At 37.1% G+C, this 11566-nt stretch overlaps 1 non-coding gene across 1 annotated transcript; it reads left to right on the top strand.

Annotated features, from left to right (window-relative positions):
* The first annotated feature begins 9734 nt into the window (after positions 1–9734).
* On the top strand, positions 9735–9841 carry LOC128280117 (small nucleolar RNA R71). The gene has a single exon (XR_008270299.1). It is a non-coding gene; the product is annotated as a small nucleolar RNA R71 (small nucleolar RNA).
* Positions 9842–11566: the final 1725 nt, after the last annotated feature.

The raw sequence follows: 11566 nt of genomic DNA on the forward strand, positions 1-11566 counted from the left end.
TAACATGGATATCATACTTATTTAATCACAAGGACTTACCTCAAATGCAATTTCGGCTAATTACTTCATTTTAGTCCATAACCTTGTACTTTCTGATTTAAGCTCAAATCTCGATTTTCTTGATCTAACATGATGAAATTCACTCATTTAATCATTACATTTATTAAAACATTCTATAATTCACAATTTGGAAATGACCATTTTGCCCTTAGACTTTACAAAAGTTATGATTTTACCCTTAGGCTTGTAAATCGATTTTTATCGAATTTCCTCCTTTACCAAGCCTAGAAAAATTATTTTTATAACTATAGCACCTCAAAATTTCAATTATCTCACACATTTACAACTTCTTTTACAAACTTTACAAAATAGCCTTTTTTAGGTGTTTTCATGGAAACTCCTTTCACAAAAGTTGTTTATTACACAACCAAGACTTATTTTCTTCTATAATAATTTAGAAAACAACATAAATACTCTCATGGAGAAACCCTATACTTTCAACCATTTTACAAAATGGTCCCCTCATTAGTTAGCTCATGCTACAAGGGTCCCAAAAGTACAAAAGTTACTAAAAATGGCTATGAAAATTACTTACTTGAAAGAGGATAACCTAGCTAAAATTTTAAAGCTTTAAAATCCCCCTCTTTTCTGGTATTTTTGATCAAGAAAGAGATGAGAAGAAGGTGATATCATTCCCTCTTTATTTTATTTTGTTTTTAGTCAAATAAGCTACCAAATTCCACCTAACTTTGAAAATTGTCTTATCTTTGTCTCTATGGCCAGCCTGCCTATATTTAAGGGTCTATTTGCACTTTAAATACCTCCAATTATGGTTCTCTAGATATTTAACACATTTGGCTAGCAAAACAAAAGTTTTGCCCCTTATGCCATTTAGTCCTTTTTCGTAATTAAGCTCTCAATCGCTAAAATTAATTCACCGCAGTTTTCATGCACTTATATAATCATGCTATGACACATAAAATAATATTAAAAATACTTTATCCGACCTCAAAATAGTGGTTTTGGAACCATTATTCTGACTAGGCCTAAAATTGGGCTGTTGCAATTCTCCCGCTTAGAGATTTTTGTCCCCGAAAATCTTACCAAGAAAGTGGTTTGGTTTTTCACATAAACTTCTCTTTTCCATACTCATCGCTAAAGAACTTTCACTCGACTGTGCCTCTAATATTTATCTCTTCACTTTCTCATATCAGTGTCATAAGCGATTCATTGCTATTCCCCACCTCAATTGAATTTCAACCTCCATTTGAGAGTTCATATACACAATGGTCTGATCCTTACCATCATGTTACATATACATTCATACCTGAATCTTTTTGAATTTGAATAGTGAAACTAGCCAATTCATCTCGGCCTCATACTCTTTATAATTCCACAGACTCCAATTATTTGCCAATTCAACTCTCAGTTACCTTTCATTTCAAAGCCTCCTTTGGCTTTCCCATGAAATCATGATCTGAAACTCGGATCTCAATCCGATTAGTGGAGACTAGAATCTCAAGATGTCCAATATTCATAAAGACATGAAATTTCTTGAACCTAATGAGGGAAAATTCAGTACATACCAGCATGATTTACATATCTCGTCAAACATTTAACAACAAGTCACATAACATTTTCCCATTTTAGAGACAGTAATAGATTAGACATGAAATCCATAATAACTTCTTCTCATTTCCATTTTGTTGCCAACATGGGCGAAGATAATTCTGATGACACTTGATATACATCCTTAGACCTTTCAACATTTCAAGTATTCATACACAAGGATCAACGATGTCGAGTTCCAAACTCGATCGCTAATACATTACTCCTGTAAGTTTTCTTGCGAAATCTCTGTACAAGTTCTAGATTTTCTACCCAAGTATTTTTCACTACATTCTGCTCTTCTCAAAGATCATACAACAACTATCACTGAAAATCAAGAAGTCTTTACCCAATGCATGCTAAACCAGTTCAAAGGCTTCGGTTAACAATGTTCTCATTTGTCCAAACATTGTTAATCATGAATTAAGCTATTAACTTTCACGAGACAAAAATTTTACCACTTAAGCCTTTTCCAATATTAAATTCTTATACGAAAATTTGAGAAATCCAATTACTAAGATCACTATATTACCATAATCAAATCAGAAACATAGTCATGCTCGATATATATATATCACAAACTGAAAATCATATTTTAGATATGAGCCATAATTGACAAATTACGTAATAGAGATGGTAAGAAAACCAAGATAAAAAAATCCAAAATGGAGAAACCCTGATATGTGATATTCGTGACAGGTTTTAAAGATTTATGAATGAATTGTTCTTAAGACTAACTTATTATCACGATTAAGGTGTACCTATCAAACAGTAGTATAGTTCAGCAAGACCGGACAGGCGAACCCAAAGGAACTACGAGTACTAGTATTTACTTTCTTTTTATTATCTAGCCTAAAAATTAAGAGGTTTGGTTATTTAAACTAATTATTAACTAAGAATGCACAGAAAGAAAATTTGGGAAAAAACTTTTTGGAAAATTCAGTTGATTAAGACAATACCTAAGGAAAAATCCACCTAGAGTTCACATGTTATTTGACTTTGAATCAGACAATTTATTCATTTGACTTGATCCGTAGAAATCCCTAAGTTATATTATTATCTCTCTCGAGACTAATAACGTCTAACCCTAGGTTGAATAATTGAAATCTCTTTCTAATTAACACCCTAGAATTGCATTAACTTGATCTATGGATTCTCTTATTAGGTTTCACCCTAATCTAGCAAAATCTTATCACCCTATCTCTAGGCGTGCAATCAACTCCGCTTAATTATGACAAATTTACTCTTAGACAAGTCTATTCCTCCTCTAGATAAGAGCTTAACTTGAATCGATATCCTAGAATATTAAAACAAGAATTAAGAACACATAATTAGGAACACGTAATTAAGAACAAGTCAAATATTTATCATACAATTCAGATAATAATAACAAGATTCATCTTAGGTTTCATTCCCCTTAGGTATTTAGAGGGTTTAGTTCATACTTATGAAAGAAAACATCTCAAAAGCATAAAGATAACAAAACATAAGAAAACCCAAAACTCCTGAAGGAACTTGAAGGGAGATCTTCAGTCTTGATGATGAATCTGGCTTCTGAGATGGATCAATCAGCTTTCCTTGAGTAATTCCTTGCTTCATACTCTGCGTCCCTCTTCTAAGTGCCTTCTCAGGTGTTTTAATAGGCTTTAGAATGCCTAAGAGCCCCCAAAATTGGCCTTTTCTGAATAGGGTTATACTTGGGCACAGCAGGGACACGCCCGTGTGCGATTACTCTAGCCTGTGGCCAAGGCTATTGAACAGGCACGAGCCTGTAGTATACCCGTGTAATTGTGCTTAAATCCTGCCAAAGGGACATGGCCGTGTGACACGCCCATGTGAGAAAGTCCAGGCCATGGTGATTTCCCACGTGGGTCTATTTTCTCCGTTTTCGGCCTGTTTCTCACTCTTTTTACTCTCCTATGCTCACCTAATATAAAACATGAAATTAAAGGATTAGGAGCATCGAATTTACCAATTTTAAGGAGAAACCATCCAAAAATGTGCTAAGCATGGGATAAAAATATGTATAAATTACGGTTTATCAAATACCCCTACACTTAAGCATTTGCTTGTCCTCAAGCAAAAAATCCTCAACTCATAATCAAAATAAATTCTTCTCAATTTTTAACCCCTATCAATAATATCTCAAAATAATCCATAAGTACTCATACATTGAAAATTCAACTAAAAGTACATCAAAGTTTCAAACATTCCAAGTTGAGCATTTTATCACGAAAACATAAGTGTCTCCCCTCATCTAAGTGATTACATTTGATCAAAATATCACAGAGTTTAACATCCTCACTATTGATTCATTTAAATCACTCAAGGTGTTTAAGGACCTTAATAAAAGTACTCATTAGTCAATATGAAAAGTTATTACCATAGGCTTGCTTGAAAATCAAATCTCCACCACTATATATTGAGCTGATGCATTAATCAAAAAGGTCTTTTAGAGGGTTGTAACGTAGCTTTGGTTAGGGGGTGTGGTCACAGGTTGAAAGAAGATGTTAGAATCGAGTTTGAATTGAAAAATTACCTAGCTAGAAAAATAACTAGTTATCAGTTGAATACAACTGAGCTTCTTCTCAAAATATGGAATTGACACTTAAGTTCAAAAACGACGAACTACTACTAATATATATTAAAGTATTTTTTTTAGTCAAGTCAAATACATAGAATAACAAAACATAGCTAAGCAATTAATTCAAGTCAAATCTCGACAAAAATAGGGATCAAATTAGGGGATTTCAACAATAATAGGTTATGGGTTAATATTGAGGGTAAATCAATTAATGGTTTGTTAGGCTCAAAGGGGTTCACTAAGGGTTAATTATGAAGGTAGGCTTTTGTAGAGTGAGTGGGTTAAACCTAAGTGCCTTTATCATCTTGACGTATCAAATCAAATGGTGTGGTCTTGACATGCAAAATCAAGCAAGTTCTAGAATAACAAATCAAAACTGACACACTCATAATGAAACTGAGAAGGAAAGGAATAAAATATGCTTTAAAAGCTCAAGATCACACAAAAATTATGGCTTTTTGATGTTCAAACTTGTGAATTTCAACTCAAGATAATACCTAAGCTTAGGGAAACAACCTAAAAGTTTTTTAATTCTTCAAAAATCAACTTATCATGCTTGATTCCCTAATGTCCTAAAGTTTAAACAGACAATGCATAAATACCTATGTTTTAATTCAAGACATATCAATAAAAATCATAAATTAAGAAAAATTCATTCTAATAGTGATATGAGTGATTCATGTGAGAATAACATGAAATTCAGGGATTTCTAATAATGATATAAAAGACCCCCCACATTTAAGATGTACATTGCCCTCAATGTACAAAGAAAGATATATTGAAAAAGATAGATTTATGATCATTAGATAGGGAGAGAAGTGAAACTTCCTGAATGATGAATGAACTCCTTGAATTGGAGTCATGGAGAATAAATGGCCAAAGCCATGATCAGGGTGGAAGAGGATACTCCGGTGGTGGTAGAGGTTGGGTTCCACAAATGTTGCGCCAAAAGAATATTATATCTCATGTTGGCTATGGTTGTGGTCGAGCAGGGCATGGCAATCATGGAGAACCTTTCCTAGTGGAGTTTCAAGTTCCTGAGTAATAGTGAGCTTTGGAGCTCTTTATAACTGTGATAGAATCAGGAACTTTTTTAGGAAATATATAAAGAAGAATAATTACTCGTAATGAAATAGCCAAAATTAAAAATTGTAAAATAATAATTATAAAACCTAATAAAAATAAGCTTAAAGAAAAATAAAAAGTAGTCTTAAAATAGAATAAAAGGAACAACATAAAATAATAAATAAAAGTTTTTAAACATCTTCATCGCTAGATGGTTCGCGAGGTGGGGGTAGCGATGAGATGTGGAAGTGCTGACAAATCTGCTGTAGAGTAGCATCAATGTTATCGAAGCGCTGAAAACACTGCTGCTCGAATCGAGTAAGGCGCTCATATATGTCAGCGTATGAAGCCGCCGCATGAACTGGATGAGAGGGGGTGGTGGCTGAGACGGTGGGTCCTCATGACATGGAGGGACATCATCAGTAATGTCCTCTAGATCCTCCTCCTTGGTGGACTGGACGAGGCATTACTGAGGAGGGTAGGTGCCATGTCATTTCTCGATCATCCTCATACTTAGCATGCTCGAGATGCCCTGTGGGGACATCTGGCCAATGAGAGTGACGGAGGATGATTGGGCTGCTGTGTTGAGGAGCTTGAGGTGCCGAGCCAGTTGAGTCACATACGGCCCGATAGAGATGACCCCTCTCCTGTGCCACTCAGTCTGGTGGCGAATGGCGAGGGAAATAAAGTAGGCGAGGTCGATGACATGCCCATTCGCCATACTCCATAAGAAATAGGCGTCGTGGTTGGTAACGACGCTGGTGCTCTTTCGTCTCCCTATCAGAGTATGAACCAAGATGGTGTGTAGGTACCTTAAGGATAGAGGGAGAGCTGATGCCTTAGAGAGACTAGGGTCATAGGTGGTCGAGGCAGGGACGAGGTCCCTCCAGCATTTTGAAGGGGAGTAGTGGATGTGGCGGTGGAGGGTGTTGAGTTCATTACCGTCCATGAATTCCTCTGTGTATAGCCCTAGTGCAATTCCAAACTCAGGTACACTCAACTAGTGTACTAGACTACCAAGGCAGAACTGGACCGTTCCAAGATCGTCGAAGTTTGTCATGACAGTCTGAAGATGAAACGTCGAGCAGAGTTCCAATGTAAACTCGAGATACGTCGGCTCGATGATCTCAAAGAAGAGCCCCCACAGATCAGTCGTTGGAAGGCTTAGATCGCGTCAGCCAATTGAATCTGCTCGAGTGCAGCCCAGTCAATGCAGCGGCCCACACCTAGGGGTCAAGCCCGTAATATCTAATATAATTCCTCCTGGAGTCCCAAAGGAACCTGGAGAAACAGGTGCCTAATCTCTGTGGTAGGACCCGAGGATGACGCTGCTCCTTTCCTCTTCTTCGAGGCAGGAACACCAGTCTTCTTACCACGTGAGGATGATATTGTACCTACGTTGAAAAATCTAAGTTCAACCAATACGTCCCAAAAATAGCATGAAAGCACAAAACTAAATAGGAATATTTCATGAGATTTACGTAATGGATGAAGTAAACAAAACTACTAAATATAACAAGTTATAGGATTATGGGAATAATGTAACGGGAATATGAATGAATGTATGTGAGTAAGCATAAATTTCATGGAACTAGGAAAAGTGAAAAAGTATAGCATAATGGAGTAACTAAAATGACAAAATTTTTATAAACAAGCATGAGTATTTTAGTATTCTAACTATGAATATTCATTCAAAATAGTTCAATAGAGCAGAGAAATCATGAAATAAGCAACATATTTAAAGAAAATAGAGAGAAAAGACTAAACAAACGCAAAAGGAATGAGCTGTGGGTGTCGAAATTGGTGTTGTAGGCGGCACACGAGCGTGGCGGGTAGGGCATGTGAAGTTGCAGCGGCTAGGGTTAGGGATTTTTGGGGAGGGAGATGATGAATAATGAGGGGTTTATATAGATTTTGGGGCACACGGCCGTGGGGCACGCCCGTGTGGTCTAATTTTTTTTGTTCGTGTGTTTCGCGAATTTTAAATTTGGGCACGTCTGACATTCGGCCCACTCCCGTGTTCTTTGAGCGTATGGGTGCACACGGCCGTGTCACATAGCCGTCTCTTACTTTGTTCGCTTCTTCCACGACCATGTACATAGGTCCACACCCGTGTTTATTTTGACAGTGTCGACCACTGGTGGATGGAACAGGCGTGTCGCATAGCCATGTTACATTCTCAGTTTCAAGCACGGTTTTGAGGCACAAGCGTGTCTCACACTTGTGTTGTTTTGGCAGTTTTGCCCACGGCTATGTCGCACGGCCGTGGCAACTTATCGCATCTCGTGTTGGGGAAAACATCTTGCCCTATTTTTACACAACCTAATGCACGCCCATGTGCCTGGCCGTGTGGTCTTTTGAAAGTCTACGTTCCATGATTCAGTTAGTATGTTAGATGTTAAAAACTAAAATTTTAAAGAGATTAACACTGTTAGTGCTTGGGTTGCCTCCCGAGAAGCGCTTATTTATAGTCTAATCTCGACTTACCTCTCTTCTGCATGGTCAAGGTGGTGCGAGGAGTTTACACTCCTCATCCCTACTATCAACTTTATCAACATAAGGTTTAAGACAGGTATTGTTTACCTTAAATGTACCGAATTTGGGATGAATTACCTCGACTGTACCATATGGGAAAATACTAAGTATTTTAGGAGGAATTTCTTCATTAGGTTCAGAAGTGGCAATGCGAGGATCTGCTGCACCTAGTAGTACTTTGTCTCCAACCTTAAGTTGATTTGTTGAGGTATTGAGCTTGTCCTGGCTTGGTTTCTGTTTATCAGGTGTTCTCGGTTTCTGTGTCTGCCATTTATCTAGCTCCTCGATTTGTAGCTTCGTTCTTTATAGATAGGTCCTTTGTTGTTGTTTGAACACGGCTTATATGTATTCTTCGAAACTGTTTCCTGCACAGAGGTTGTCACCACATGATCAGTACTAATAGAATGATTTATACAACCACATTCAGTTTTTGATGTGTTACTTGAATTACGAGCTTGAAGGGTGATTGTTTCATCTCCCACACGAAGTGTGAGTTCACCTGTACCAACATCAATAATGGTTCTAGCAGTCTCTAAAATGGGTCGTCCTAAAATTAAAGGTGCGTTACTATCCTCTTCCATGTCTAGAACAACAAAGTCTACTGGGTATATAAATTTATTGATCTTAACAAGAACATCTTGAATGATACCACTAGGAAATCTAATGGTTTTATCAGCCAATTGAATGCTCATCCTAGTTTGTTTGGGTTTCCCAAGACCTAGCTGTTTAAACATTTTATAAGGCATAACATTAATGCTTGCCCTTAAGTCAGCCAATACATGATGAACATCTAAACTAACAATTAAACAAGGAATCATAAAACTCCCTCGATCCTTCAATTTGTTTGGTAGCTTATTCTGTAATATGGCTGAGCAAACTGCATTCAACTCCACATGCGACGCCTCATCCAACTTTCGTTTATTTGTTAAAAGCTCCTTTAAAAACTTGACTGCATTTGGCATCTGCAAAAGGGCTTCAATAAATGGTAAGTTAATATGTAGTTTCTTTAAAAGTTTAAGGAATTTACCAAATTGTTCGTCTATCGGTCTTTCCTTGTCACATTTGGGTATGGCACACGAGGTTTATATTCTGTACTCATCAGCTTTGGGTCATTTTGGCCTACCTCATTCTTACATTTTCTTAGCACCATTTCTAGCATTGGTTTTGCAACTAACCCTTCCTCATCTTGAATGGAAATCGCGTTGAGCTGCTCCCTTGAGTTAGACTCAGTGTTGCTTGACAGGCTACCTTGTGGTCGTTCGGAAATTAGCTTGGCTAGCTGTCCAATCTGAGTTTCAAGTCTGTGGATTGATGCTTGTTGATTTTTGAGTACCGTCTCGATATTCTAAAAATGAGTTTTTGACACCAAGATGAATTTGGTTAGCATCTCCTGAACCTCCTCAAGGTTCAGCTTTTTCTCCTACTGGTACGGTGGTTGCTGAAAGCCTGAAGGAGGTGGTGGTCTCTAATTTCCTTAGCCTCCCCATGAAAAATTTGGGTGGTTCCTCCAACCTGCATTGTAAGTATTGCTATAAGGATTGTTTTGAGATCGAGGATTGTTACCCTTGTCATCTAACTGCTTGTTCTCCATGTTGTAGCCACAAGGTGGGTATTCTGAACTGCTTGATCCACCTCCACTTGCTTCGCACTGCATTATTGGGTGAACCTGTGAAGAACTAAGAAAACCATCAATTTTCTTATTCAAGAGTTCTACCTGATTAGAGAGCATGGTGACTGAATCGAAGTTATAAATACCGGCTATTTTTGTTGGCTTTGTCCTCATGACTTGCCACTGATATTTATCAGTGACATCTCCTCTATAAATTCATAGGCATCTTCAGGTGTCTTATTGTTGATGGTTCCACTAGCAGCTGCGTCAACCATCTGCCGAGTCAAAGGATTCAGGCTATTATGAAAGGTTTGAACCTGTAACCAAAGTGGTAACCTGTGGTGAGGGCATCTTCTCAAGAGGTCCTTGTATCTCTCCCATGCATCGTAGAGTGTTTCTAAATCCATCTGCAGAAAAGAAGAGATATCATTACGTAATTTGGCTATTTTAGCCGACAGAAAATATTTTAATAAAAACTTTTCAGTCATTTGTTCCCTAGTAGTGATTGATCCTCGTGGCAACGAGTTCAACCACTGTTTAGCCTTGTTCCTCAAAGAAAAGGGGAACAACCGAAGGCGAATGGCGTCATCAGAAACGCCATTTATTTTAAAAGTGTCGCAAAATTCTAAGAAATTTGCCAAGTGAGCGTTGGGATCTTCATCCTGCAAACCATCAAACTGAACAAATTGCTGTATCATTTGAATTGTGTTAGGTTTCAGTTCAAAAGTATTTGCAGCTATAACAGGTCTAGCTATGCTCGATTCAGTTCCTGTTGAAGAAGGTTTAGCATAATCATACATAGTGCGCGGAGCAGAATTCTGATTAACAGCAATCGCAAGAGGTAGCGGATTTTCTTTGTTTTCAGCCATCTCCTCGGTTGTGGTTGAAGTATCGTCCTCTTGCTCTTCCTCTGTGTATCGTAAGCTTTTCCTTATTTCTCTTTGGTTTCTGCAAACTATGTGATCGAGCTCACCATCAAACAGTAACGGTCCTGACGGGTTTCTTCTAGTCATAAACTATAAAAACCTATCAGAAGAAAATAAATGAAAAATTAGAAAAAAATAAAAAATTTAAATTGTAATAAAAGTAAAATGGCTAAAGTAATACAAATAGAGTGTTCCTAATATCCTAGTTCCCCAGCAACGGCGCAAAAAACTTGATACGTGATATTCATGACAGGTTTTAAAGATTTATGAATGAATCATTCTTGAGACTAACTTGTTATCACGATTAAGGCAAGTGTGCCTATCGAACAGTAGTATAGTTTAGCAAGATCGAATTGTCGAACCCAAAGGAACTACGAGTACTAGTATTTACTTTTTTTTTATTATCTAGCCTAAACATTAAGAGGTTTGGTTATCTAAACTAATTATTAACTAAGAATGCACAAAAAGAAAATTTGGGAAAATACTTTTGGGAAAATTCGATTGATTAAGACAATACCTAAGGAAAAATCCACCTAGACTTCACTTGTTATTTGACTTTGAATCAGAAGATTTATTCATTTGACTTGATCCGTAGAAATCCATAAGTTATATTATTATCTCTCTCGAGACTAGGTTGAATAATTGAAATCTCTTTCTAATTAACACCCTAGAATTGCATTAACTCGATCTATGGATTCCCTTATTAGGTTTCACCCTAATCTGGAAAAATCTTATCACCCTATCTCTAGGCGTGCAATCAACTCCGCTTAATTATGAAAAATTTACTCTTAGACAGGGTCTATTCCTCCTCTGAATAAGAGCTTAACTTGAATCAATATCATGGAATATCAAAACAAGAATTAAGAGCATATAATTAAGAACACATAATTAAGAACAAGTCAAATATTTATCATACAATTCAGATAATAATAACAAGATCCGCCTTAGGTTTCATTCTCCTTTGGTATTTGGCGGGTTTAGTTCATACTTATGAGAAAAAACATCTCAAAAGCATAAAGATAAAAAAACATAAGAAAACCCAAAACTCCTGAAGGAACTTGAAGGGAGATCCTTAGTCTTGATGATGAATCCAACTTCTGAGATGGATCAATCGGCTTTCCTTGAGTAATTCCTTGCTTCCTACTCTGCGTCCTCCTTCTAAGTGCCTCATCAGGTGTTTAAATAGGCCTTAGAATGCCTAAGAGCCCCCAAAATTGGCCTTTTCCGAATAGGGTTATA

The sequence above is a fragment of the Gossypium arboreum genome, chromosome 8 (genome assembly GCF_025698485.1).
Source record: "Gossypium arboreum isolate Shixiya-1 chromosome 8, ASM2569848v2, whole genome shotgun sequence".
In the NCBI taxonomy this organism is placed as follows: domain Eukaryota; kingdom Viridiplantae; phylum Streptophyta; class Magnoliopsida; order Malvales; family Malvaceae; genus Gossypium; species Gossypium arboreum.